General features: G+C 37.3%; 1 protein-coding gene across 3 annotated transcripts in view; it reads right to left on the reverse strand.

Annotated features, from left to right (window-relative positions):
• PTPRN2 (protein tyrosine phosphatase receptor type N2) overlaps nt 1-13347 on the reverse strand; it is a 651283-nt gene that overhangs the window by 311370 nt on the left and 326566 nt on the right. The gene's annotated exons all lie outside the window — the stretch shown is intronic.

Raw genomic sequence — 13347 nt, forward strand, 5'->3', positions numbered from 1 at the left:
GCAGGCAAATTAATTTTTTCATCTAGGATTCCCCATAAGTTAAGCCTTATTTCTCCAAGGGTAAAACTCACCCCAGTTCTGGGAGCCCTCCAAAGTGGAATACTTAGAAAAGTAGTTAAATTAAATCCGTCAATAAAATTTTTGATGGTACAGTAGGATCTGGAAAAAGTGAAATTTGATTTTATCTTCCAGGATTTCTCAGTATGGAAAAATAAACCAAACAGATTTTCTACCATTTTCTCCTGCAAATGAGATGCTGAAGTTTTATCATTAGATAAAATTATGAGATGACATTTCCGATATCCACCTGGTGAATATTTAGACAGAAAATCTTGCCATTAATACCACTAAACCACAAACACTGCCACTACCATTATCTTATCCAATTGGAAGTACAAGGTACCTCAAGCATACTTGGCTAATTTTTTCCTGAGACAAATTAAATTAAACAGCGATGAGAAATAAAACAAGGTCCTAATGACATCTGAAATAAGTATGTTCAATTGTCTTCAGGTAGGATAAAGACCACAATAATTTTGGGATTCAGAGTCCCACAATGCTCTAGAAACTTGAATCAGTTCTTCACTGAATCTTTATGAGAAAAATAAAAATAATTATGATCTTTCCCATTACTTAGATAATTTCTGTGCCAGTCACACAGAGTTAGAAAGAGACACAAAATCTCCTGTCATCAATTAGTTTGTCATAAAATCATCTCTATGACTGTACCTTCACCTCTTAGAAGACAAATCATGCAGCATAGCAAACATTTGGAGAGCACAAATATTTGCTAAACTAATGTATTTTGTGGTCAGTAATCACATGTACATGACACTTAGATAAAGAAGAAAAGCATCAGGCAGAGAGGAGAGGGTTTTCAAATGTTGCATTTGAAGAAGAGGATCAAAGTAAATGCTGCAAAGAATAACCACAACTAGAGTAATACACTAGACAACTTCAATTGAAAGTGGCATGGCTTAAAGTAACAAGATAATAGGGTTGAATAATGCAAATGACCATATCCCATGTGGGTTTGCACTACAAGAGATCCTAAAACCACAGAAAATTAGGAAAAAGGCATTGAAGAGCAGATTCTTGAAGAGATTTTCCTAAAAGAATAGAGAAAATGAGGACAGCTGGGAACCTTGAATGCACAGCAGGATGAAGGGAAAGGGAATGATTTGCTCTGTAATAAGAACTGAGGGAAACAGTGACAATTGTAGAAAGTGCATTAAGAAAACTAGCCAGGAATGAATGGCCCATGTGTTTCTGAACTGCACTGGCAATCAATCATCTGTTTTCCAGCAAAAGACAAAATAGAAATTTGAATCGCAACTGCTGCCAGGGTGTGCTTAGCCCACATCAGTCCAGCATTAAGACAGCAAGAGAAACTCTGTCAGACATGATAAAATGGTTATTAGAAGGGACGAGTTTTCATGAGCTCCAGAAGACAGATGGGTCATGTCAGAAATGAACTGCATCTAAATGACATGCTTCTCTCCATTCCTTTGTGTATTTATTTACCTGAGCTTCCCATATTCATGGGTTGATTCACAGGATGCTAAAGACATCCAATACTACTGGAATATACACATCTGATAGCTGAACATCTGAATCCTCTTCAGAAGTTTCCTCTAACCAGGAATTTACTGCAGGTCTGTTCACTCCCACTGGCCATAATGTTAAATGACACAGATTTGTAAAATTTGTTTTGCAAGAATTTAACAGCTATTTGAATGTGGCCAGAAATCATTTTGATTTCAATCGTTGCAAAGTATAAATTCAAAGACCTTGGATCTTGGGATTAAGAGAAAAAAGAAAAAAATTAAGTAATTGAGATAATGATCAAAGGATAACCAAGCACAATTGTTACTGAAGATTATAAAGCGCTGAAAAATCTGACTGATTATGTCTGCAAACAAGCTATCAGATTGCTGGAAATTGTTGGAAGTGTGGAAGCTATTAGGAAAAAAAGACAGCTTTGCAATGAATGAAAAAATTAGGATCTGCCTTGTATCCCTGAAGTTGTAGATGGATGAGCAACAAATCCTCTTGATTCCTGGGAAAGAAACATCACCTTAAAATTACTCCATGAAGAGCAGTTCAGTACCACTGTAGAAGGAAACTCATCATTTTTGAATAAAACTACCTGGCCACAGAAGGCAACTGTGAGGGTTAGAGCACAGAGCAAGTACTTCAAGTGATGGTTTTAGAGTTATAATAAGTGAGATGTAGGACAGTTCCCAAGGCTTAATTGACCAGCTGGGAATACTTTATATGCTCAGGTTAATAAACTCAAGGAAACGATTTAGGACAGAAGATCACAGAGATTAAAACTGGAATCTTTCAAATCGATCTTTTTTTTCAGGCAGGATTTTTGCTAATTTTCTTTCCTTTCTTTTGTTTTTTTTAGTTTTGCAAATAGGAAAATTCTGCTTTTGACATTTAAAATCCTGTCTTTTAAAGCTATAGTGTAGAAATAAACAGTTGCTACCACATTCAGAACACATGTGCTTAAAAAATATTCTCTTCCCTGAGGACTGTTTGATATTATAAAGACAAGAGAAGACAAGAGATGAGGGAAAGGGTGAGAATGAAACATGAAAATCACTAAAATGGTAACTGGACAAGGTTTTTGACACTCTTGCCTATCCGTGAACATATTTGGCTTATCCATCTGCCTGGGGATGTAATGCTCCTAGTTCTTGCGATGAGTTAGAGGGGCTTTTTACAGAAAGGATCCAAAACCAGTAAATAATTCACTTTAGTGACCTAACTTAGGAAGAGATGTTCATCCTCCTAAAAAAGTCTGAGAAAGGTGTGGCTACAGTAACATCTGTGACATGGATAAATCAAATAGCAGTAGTATTTTCTGTTGCTAGAACTCTGACACTTCCTCTTGCTCCAGGTTTGCAATCCCATTATAATGAAGTAGGTATATACACAACAGGTATGCATTCTGAGTATACTGGAAATCGGATTTTTTATTATTTTCTTCTCAATATTGCTACTTGTAAGATGCGATATCACGGATGACAATCTTTACTGTGTTAACAGGGAACTTCTCCAAGTTGGTATCGTACAGAAATGTTTTCTCCCTCCCAGGCACCATGGCGACTGCAGCACAAAAATAAGCACTGTCTAAAGAGAGATGAATGAAAATCTGAGCATGGCATCCTGCAAGCCACAGCCAATAAAATCACTGAAATTTGGATTAAAATTATTTGGGAAGAATACTCACTGTCATTTTTCCAACAAGCACTTGATATGCAAGTATCACAGAGCTGGAGCCACAGCAGCATGAGTCAGGAGTATCCTACCTGTCCTTCAACCAACTGGGACAGTTTCAATGGACTTCTACACACAGTTGACCTAACTGTGCTTGACTCAGTCCAAATGCTATGGTAGCCCTAGGGGTTGTAGTATCCTAAGGTTACAGGGTTTAGCCCAATATAATCACAATAAACCTGGTAAGTAAAACACCTAGACACACCACTGGCCCAAGGTGAGCCCCACTGCCATGCTGCATCTGCTTCTCCTGAATTCTGATTGACTTGAAGAAAAATTTGCATTTTCTGAATTACAATATTATGTCCAATGTGTGCTAGAGTAATTAATCTGATGAATTATATAACTCCAAACAACTACTGGATATCAAATTGTAAAGAAAAGCTGAAGACTGTATATCTTGAGAGACTTTTTTTTAATCAAGAAGTGTTTGGATTTTTAATCTGACCCATGTTATTGTGTATATGTGTTTACTACTTGTTTCTTTAAAAAGTTTTCACAATCCCAATGTGAAAAGGAACAGTTCTTCCTCTGTGGATCATTGAGACTCCAGGGAGAGTAAAATCAAAGTCCAGGATAAGTCTGAATAGTATAATTTACAATAAGAAAGCAGTAAAGTATTTATTAGATTTCCAAAATAATCTTCTATACCAATGTAAAGTAATAGAGGAAAATAAAGCCCTGGTTTATTCTTGCAAGGTTTCCACAAGTAGAGTTTACCACATTCACCCCCAATAGATAGAACGCCTTTATTTCTCTCGGAAAAGAGAAAAAAAAATCCCTTATGGGTTAAAAGTAAATGAAAAGGAGGGATGCAAGAGCTTCCTTTAGTCTGTGTGCCTAGTCCTGCATTAATATTATGCCTTTCATTCCTCCAAATGATGTGGTTGCCAGGTCAAAATTAAGCTGGTGTGCACATGATACCTGAAGACCATGACATTTATCAAGAGTCAAAGGCAAAAAAATTTTCAGAGTGACATTATTTCCCATTCTAGGTATACAAAACTCTATACAAAGTGATGTAGTGCTGACTTGCAGTTTTGGAGTGACTGGGGGGAGAGGGGCAGCCAGCACAGACATCCCTGTGAATGTGAAGATTTAGGAGCAAACCAACTCTGAGCAGGAAAGGACAAACCAAGCCCAGCCTGAGGGTCACTACAGGGATCTGCCAGCACATGTGACAAGCCTGGTGATTTGGTTGTGTGAATTCACTGTGAACAAATTAATTAATTGAATTGAGACCATCAGGTGAGATGACAAAGACAAAATAAACCAGGCTTTACAATAGGGAACATAGGTAAACTCAGTAATTAAGTTGGAAATATATTTTTTCAGGTGTCGGTATTGAAGATTTACATTTGCATTGAAAAGCTTTGAACTAATTTTAGAGTCTATAGATACTTTAATCTATTTTATAATAGATTCAGTTAAAATACATTGTTTAAATATAATTGTAGCTATTGAACCTGCACATAACTTATATAACATCATGTAACACCTTTTAGACTTAGCAAAATGTATGACATATAAATAGGGAATTTTTAGTGTAGATTTCTCTAGTTAGCAATCTGTAATGTTAATTATACAAATAAACAACACAACTTCATTTCAGTCTTCCCAAAGCTACCAATGGAAAGAATGAAAGAATGGATATGCACAATGTTTAAACAGCAAACTGAAAACAGTCATAGAAACTAAGAAGAAAGCCAAAAGGGCTAACAATTCCTTGTGACCATTTTCTTTCCTTTTTTAAATTCTTTTAAAAAGTATCTTCTCAAATAACAGCAGAGTGTACAGTCATGATTGCTAGAGTGGTTGCTCAAAAGTTGCAAAAGTATTTTCCAGCAATGGTCATGAGATTTTGAAAGTAAAAACAAGAAGAGATGTACAGTACATTTCATGTATTGATTGACCTTTGTACGTGACAGAAAAGTACCTTCACTTTGTGAGCACAAATTACAAGAAGAAAGTTTAAGGCAACATTTCTACCTTTGTACTAACAGACCTCAATTTTCTTTTCAAGACTATAATAAAGTCCAACCTGCAGTTCTACTACCCTAGTGTAAGCACAAATTGGCTGAAGTTTCATGTTTCCTACGGCTTCCCAGATTTTGGGAAGAAATGCATACTGACAAAAGTGTTATCACCTTCCACATATTCCACTATATCCCAGCCTGGGTAGAAGTGGGGATCACAGCCCTCCTCAGGGAAATAAGAGCAGAAGAAAATTGTATGTTCCCAGAGCACTGGAGCTGCGCACTGGCTGTGGCCAAAGTTGAAAGATGAAACTTGGCCTCTTCAAGACATAGAAGAGGATACTTTCTGAATAGGCAGGGCAGGTTTTTTGAAATCTGGATCACAGAAAACAAGTTGTTCTAATTCACAAGTTTGTAGCTGGAACATGAGGTTATGTTAAAAACACGTCTTATAAAAGTAGAGAAACATCACAGGATCAGAGAATCATAGAATGGTTTGTGTTGGAAAGGACATTAAAGACCATCTAGTTCCATCTCGTGCCATGGGCAGGGAAACCTCCCACTAGTCCCACTAGCCCAAAGCCCCATCCAGCCTGGTCTTGAACACTTCCAAAGATGGGGCATCCACAACTTCTCTGGCCAGTGTCTCGCCACTTGTAACAGTTGAGTGGTTCTTTAAGGATTCAGGATGTCTTAAAAAGGAGGAAGCAGACCTATTTCACCTTTTACAAAGCTTCTATCCAGGAATATTTCCGCCCCCCCCCCCCCCCCCCCAGTAATATAACTATTGTATTTTGCCAGAGGAAATATTTTCTGGCTCATTCTGTCCCCCATATACATTTTCAGCCCTGGCTGAAATAAGCATAATCACCTATCATAAGCATAACCACATATTAGGAAATCCTCATCAATCTCTGAATTTCAGACAGAGCTAATATTTTGATTGCAGCATCTTGTAAGACATGTCACCAGTCATTACATTTTATTTCCCTGTTTTCATTTCTGGTACTGCATACAATAATTCAAATTTCCTCATATTTCCAGGAATGCAGTCAGGTAAAGGAATGGATCTGTAACTATATCTTTAATGATTGGCTCAAAATCAAATTGTTGCTGTAGATATGGATATTTCCTCAATATATTGCTAAAAAGGGAAGGGGGAAAAAAAAAGCAAACTAAAACCTGGGACCAAAATAATTCCAGAGATCAAGTCCACTTATTTCTAGAAGGGATGCAGTATGTTGTGAAAAAAAAAAACCCTTTATATAGTGACAGAGGTAAAGACCAGAAAGAAATGCAAATAAATAGAGAAGCATATACTAATTACCAAAGTTAAGCTTTCTGGATTAGTGAAACAGAAACCCCCCTACGGATCCAGAATAAAAATTTCCTTTCAGTTTATTTTCTGTTGTATAGGTTACTTTTCCATTTCAGTGACTTCTGTAACAGAGGCAATTGGTTGTTATTGACCATTTGTATGGGGTTTCATTGGCAGTAGCATTTTGAGGGGAAAAGTGCCTTTCCAGAAGATCCTATGTTGCTTTAAAGCATGTAACAGTTTCAGTATGCCAAATGCACGTCGTGCTGTGAGCCATCACAGCAGTACACAGATATTGATTTAGATAGAGACTAGAGAGCTGGGGAAGATAGAAAGGGCACAGTGTGCTTTCTGATGCGTATGCATTATTTAGCTTTTATAGTTTCATCTGAAGTTAGTGCCTATTTGGATAAAATTATAGAATCGGTATCACTGCATTCAATACAGGTACATCAGATTACCTCTGAACCAAAGAGATACAGATGATATGGCTTATTTCTCCTTGGAGCTACTACGAAAATGGCTTTTAGTCATGATCCATTTTTTTTTCAGCTTGAAAAATACACCTGGAAAAAGTACCATGTTGTGACAAACAAAGAAAAATAGCATCTTACCTGCTTGGTTCCCAGAGAGTTACACTAGAGAAATCTATCATGCAAATTCCACTGATTCTAATACCTATAAATGATTGACTTGAGACAACTAATTGGGAAATTCTCCAATATTGAAACATGCTAATTTTCACAGAGCAAGGAAGACAAAGGCAAAAGAAGAATGCAAGGAAGATGTAGTCCACTAACAAATGTAGAAAAGAATGGAAAGGCCACAAGAGATCACAACACTTACATTAGTAGCTTGGATTAAAGTCCCAATGTTTTATTTTTACTTCCATACTCTCCTAACATCTCTTAAACTGAAGACAGAAAAAGATCAGACTCAAGTCACTATAAATTGTGATTTTGGGGGGCCAGATCTTGTACTTGAAAATGAAATTACAATAATTTGTGCAACATTTTCCACATGGAGAAATAATCATGAGAAAAAGCTGAGACCCACATATGCTACTGAGAAATATTTAAAATAGAGTTTGCTGTTCAGAGTTTCATATTTTGCAATTCTTATCAAACTTTTGTACCATAATAGGGCCATGTGGAAATGACTGACAAATTCTAAGGTTTCAGAAGACGGCCTTTATCCTTATCTGCTCATTCTGATCCTGACCTACCAGCCATTTGCACAGGAACATCCTTAATTAGCAGTATTAGTATCAAAAGGATTATTGCGTGAATAAGCACTTGCAGACCAAACTGAAACACGCACAGTCTCTGATAACAAGCTGACAAATAAATATATTCACACAGAAACACTTATTTGACTTAGCAGTGCAGAAACATCGACTTCCAGTCAAACACACACAAGCAGATGATTCTTAAACAGGAACCTCCGAGAGCTGAAACCTTCTAACAACATTGAGCCATTTTCTAATAAACAAATTAAATGTTTCCTATTGTATTTTTCTACCAAAACATTAGATATTTAGTCAATTTAAAAATTAGCTTATGCTTCACCGGACAAGTGAGTTCTTATTTTAAGGAAAAATAACCCAACTACACCTGTCACAAGCATCATCAATATATTGCACATATTTTTAGTAGAAGGTTAAAAACCCCAACATACTAATTCAACCAAAAGTGTATGTAATCGCAGGTGGTTTTCTCACTAACAATGATTTATTTGTAAAAATGATAACAATAGGAATTATTACAATTTTCTGAATACAAAACTCCAATTATATATGGCATAAGGAGCCTCATTTAATCAAAAAATAAAATTTTCCAATTCTATTAATACTGGCCATTACATTTTACAATGTAGATGATACCTTAGAAACATGATATGGTTTGAAGTTTTTTCTTTAAAGTTACTATTCTATATTTACTAGAGGTGGTTCTGACACAGAAGTGCTCAGACAGAAAGATTACACTTTGCTGTGGAATTACATGCAAAATATGTTGCTATAGTAGCTTCTTTTCTATTTTCCATCACTTAATTTAAAAATCCCTTGAAGACTTGGTTAATTCATTAATTGATATAAAGCAAAATTTCAAAATGGCATTTAAAATATGAAATAAGCTGTATTTTATTATTTAACCGTGGGTTAAATCCCATTTTGTCTAAAAGGATACCACCAAACAAACCTCCTGTGTGCTACACACAAATAACCCCACACCAGATCTTAGCAAAAATTTGTTGGAAAAACATTTCTGATAGCAAGCCAAAGTCCTGAACATAGTGCTCTAAATAAAAACTAAGGAGATGCACAAGTCAGGAGTGGAAGAGCACTTCTTCCCATCTTTAGATCTTGGAGAAACTACTACAAGAGACAGTTCAGCAGTGTCATTATTTGGGGCCCAGGTCCTGCTGGTCTTTTCTGCACCCTCTTCCTGCTGAAAACATCACAAGGACAGCTGCTTTCACAGGATTTTTCATGGAGTCTCAGGAGATCTTCTTGTTATGTTACCGCAGTACTTTGAATGACAGTCAGACAGCAAAAACAACAAGAACAAGATCCAAAGAGAGGAAAGAGTGGGGATAGGGATTGTAAAAAGACAGGGAAGTATAAAGAAAGGTAAGGAAAAATGGATTATGAAAAGGGAAGGATCAGAAAATATCAGCAAAAAGAGGGAGTTGGGGAACCAGAAAACTAGACAAAAATAGAAATTAAGTGAAAAGTAAAGAAGTTTTTAGGATAATAGAAAGGAAAATAAAGCATCCATCATGAATGCAGAATATAGGAGGGAGGGAGGTAGGGAAGGAAAGGAGGGAGGAAGGGAGGAAGGGAGGAAGAGAGGAAGGGAGGAAGGGAGGAAGGGAGGAAGGGAGGAAGGGAGGAAGGGAGGAAGGGAGGAAGGGAGGAAGGGAGGAAGGGAGGAAGGGAGGAAGGGAGGGCGAGCCTTAACACAGAAGAATTAAAATAGATGGTTTGAGTAAGGCCTGACTGCAACTTGCAGTAAGAGGCAAGAGATGAATACAACCCAGATGCTGTGTAATTAGGAAGACAGAATAGGAAAATTGTGACTAATTGGCATTTACAAAGCAAACCCAGCTTAGAATATGTGTTATTTTATTTTCCATTAGTAATAGAAACATGTGTTGAGTTTGTAGTATCCATTTATAACTTCCCTAAAACCTTGCAGGAGCAGGGAGGACTAATGAGAGCTTGCCTGACACAAGTCTGACAAACAATGATTGATTTTTCTGTATTCACACGTTGTATTTTGGTATGTGTTTCTTCCCTTCTTTGCAATAATGTTGACATCAAGCTAAAAACCACTCTCTACATGCACAAACAAACACAGCTTTTTTGCACAACTGAAAATATTCATATTATATGAATTGTGCCTATGGGAGCCTGTTTCTCCGATGAGACTGCATTTGAAATTTGATTCTCTCCTTTCCAGGCACTGGGGATTCTGCTATTTACGTGTGAAGTGACCACAATGGTGGATATTCAGATAGGAGAGGGAAGAGATGAGTCATGATTTGAAAAGAGGACTTAAAAAAGGAATTAAAGGTAGCAGCAATCATTGTGTGCTTTAAGCCTGAACTGAGGGCCAGGGATGTCAAAAGGAATGCTTTCATTAGCTTCAGTGCCCTCTGACTCAAGTTCTTTTACATTCTAGAGGGCAGGAAGGATTATGTTTTGGAAGGATGCGAGATTGCAATCATACACAGGCATTAAAAATGCCTCTTCTCTGCCTCAAGTGTGGCACAGTAACAATTGTGTGATGGGGGCCTGAAATAAGACTGGCAACTCACACTCATGAGAGCACACTCGCATTCATATCACTTACCAGAGTCGAAAAACATTATTATGTTTTTTCCTCAAGTTACCTCGCTACCTATTTTCCCTCTTATTTTCATTTTTAGGGATTAAGCACATCAAAAAAAATACTAAAATGCCTAGTACTGTGATATTTCTATAAAACAATCCCTCCACGTAGACTCTTACAGTTAAGTAATGTTAACTACAAGGCAGTATTTAGACAAATCGGCAAAATGACATTTTCTTCATATTGCAGTCTTCCTTTTTCTCTCAAAATTGCAGAAGAAATACATGATTTTAATAGATAAAACTTCTTAAGTCTCCACAGACAAAAATAGCTTAATAAGATGCAAAATGTTATAGTTCTTCTAGTGCACATCTCTTCTGTTTCTTCTCATGTCCAAGTCCCCAAAATACATGTGAAAAAAATTAGTGACAGCATGAACAAAATAGTATGACTACAAATATGCAGATGTGTAATTTTCACACTTTTTTTTTCTCATGTGGTTTTCTAGAATTAGCTTTCTAAAGGAAAAAAAGAAGATGCATCATAACTTCTAAATCTCCCTTTTCCATCTTGAAATAATAAAATATTGCTAGTACATGAACTGAGAGGGTTATGTCTATTTTTACTTTAGAGAACATAGATAAAAGGCAGGCAAAGATTTTTTTTTCCTGGACTGCTTCACATGCACATACACCCCTTTTCAGTGTTGTTTTAATCTCAACTGGAGGTGACTACTCATTTGTAAAAGAAAAGAGGTTAAGAGGCACTAAATAAAGATGACAGATAGCTTCATAAAATAATTTAAATTACTCTGAAAAGGAACTGGGTAGAAAACAAAGATGACGCTGTTTACAGTAACAATATTTAAAATGTATTAATTAAACCCAAAGCAGAACTACAAAAGGGAGAGGTGCTTTGAAGATGGAAAGCTCTGAATGCCACAGAAAGCTTTGAAGTTTCTCATTTTCCTTTGTTTCTCACTCATAATACATGAGGACACTCTGCACTAGCTAAGCTTTAACTTTCAAGGGACCTTTTTCTGTTTGTTCCACCATTAATGAGAAAAAAAAAGAATCATACCCTGCTCTTGCTATTTGTCTTTAGAATTCACGGCAGAGAGATCCACTGCTGCTGTGAGAGTTTCTGGTTCCTATTGGGGAAGGCTGATTTAATCTGCTGAAGGTTACACTGCCATCAGTTGTGCCAAATCTGTGCCAGGCTTTAGCACAAATTAATCAAAGCAGTCACTTAGCACAACTTCCGTTACACAGCAGAGGCAAAGGCAGCAGAGCCACACTTTCAAACCTGCTCTTAAAACTGAATCTGAAAGTTTTAGTTTCATATTCTACTGCTTGATTTTCTCTCCATTCCTCTCCATAATGTTTTCTCTGACAGCAATTTTAGCAGAAAGTTAGATCAATTGATGCCATGAAGATTTTTGCCTTTTCTTTTATACCCCTGTTATACCTTTTTACAACTTCTGTATTCCTAGTGCTTTTTGCCTACATTCTTGGACTTTGTTAAGCTGAGAGACTAAACATTTTAGAAGCTTCGTAGGTAGGGGTCAGTGTGCCCCAGACCCCAAGGTCCTCTCCAGAACACATTCTGTAAACCAAGATAGAACCATCCAGGGGAAGGTTCCTTGGGGAGGGGGGCTCACTTGAGCCTCTCATTGGGGAATCTTTGATAGATATGCTAATTAGTAAAACCTATAATGCTACACCCAGTGTTGGGGGGGACAGAGACAGACACAGAGACAGACACTGAGACAGACACTGAGACACAGAGAGAGACAGAGAGATAGACTCGGCGGGGTGCATCTCGATGCCTATGACCTGGACGTGTACACCTAAGGATCCTTAAAATAAATACCAAGGTAAAATCCCTTTTCCCCTTCTAACCGTGTATGACTCTTGATTTTAAGACCAGGAAAAGGCATCACAATCGTAGGAAAAAATTTCTTCTGGTACCTTCCTCATGAGTGAGGATATAAAAATCAAGGAAAGAGTTTGAGGAGTTTTTCCACTTCCTGATGGTGACCCTGGAAACGTTCCTTGAGTCCGATATTTGAATACATTGAATCAAAAAGGATAATTCACACACATCTATAGGTTTCTAGACCTTCCAAGAGGAAAAAATAACTTAATTTCTTGCCCATGATTCCTGCAGCAACAAAGGTGATCTCCCCTCCCCTTCCTTCACCCCACTTTATAGATGTAGGTACAGCAGTTCCACTATGTATATTACATGCATTATCTCCAGAGATAACACGATCACATTGTCATGCAAACATGCAAATCTCCCCTTCTAGTTGCCATGGTTTCAAACTGAAACGCTGGCATCCTTTTATCATGGCCCAGCATAACTTACTGTACAAAAAAAAAAAGGCAGCAAGGCAGCATCTACAGGCCCAGCCTGCATTACACCAGAGGAATTCAGATAGCTCTAACCCACCTACTATTTAGAGGAATAAATCCTAGGTATATTTTTTTAAATTCCTCTAGAACTTCTGATGCTGCATCAGTTAATTAAAACATTTTTACATGAACTGGCTCACATCGCCTCTAATTTAAAACTAAATGAAAGGAATGAACGTCAGGTTCCCAGCCACAATACAATACCACTGGGAATGTGCAGCCTTCCAGTTTTAGCACTCAGAAAATACAGCATTAATGTGGTCAGAGCAGATTTACGCTAAAAAGGAAATTAAAAAAAAGTTTTACAAGTCTGTTCATGGATGGCTTTTACAAAGGCTTAGGAATGGAATACCACAGAAGAGGTGAAGTCCAAGGAGGGGCAGCACAAAATTCTGTGTCGCCCTGCTTGAGGTGTTCCTGTAACCCACATGTATGAGCCAGAAACAGCACTCTGAGGTTGACTGCTCTAACTTGTGCCAGCCCTGTAAGAATGGTTGGAGAGATGTGAACACATC

Source organism: Corvus cornix, chromosome 2, assembly GCF_000738735.6.
Source record: "Corvus cornix cornix isolate S_Up_H32 chromosome 2, ASM73873v5, whole genome shotgun sequence".
NCBI classification, from domain to species: Eukaryota; Metazoa; Chordata; class Aves; order Passeriformes; family Corvidae; genus Corvus; species Corvus cornix.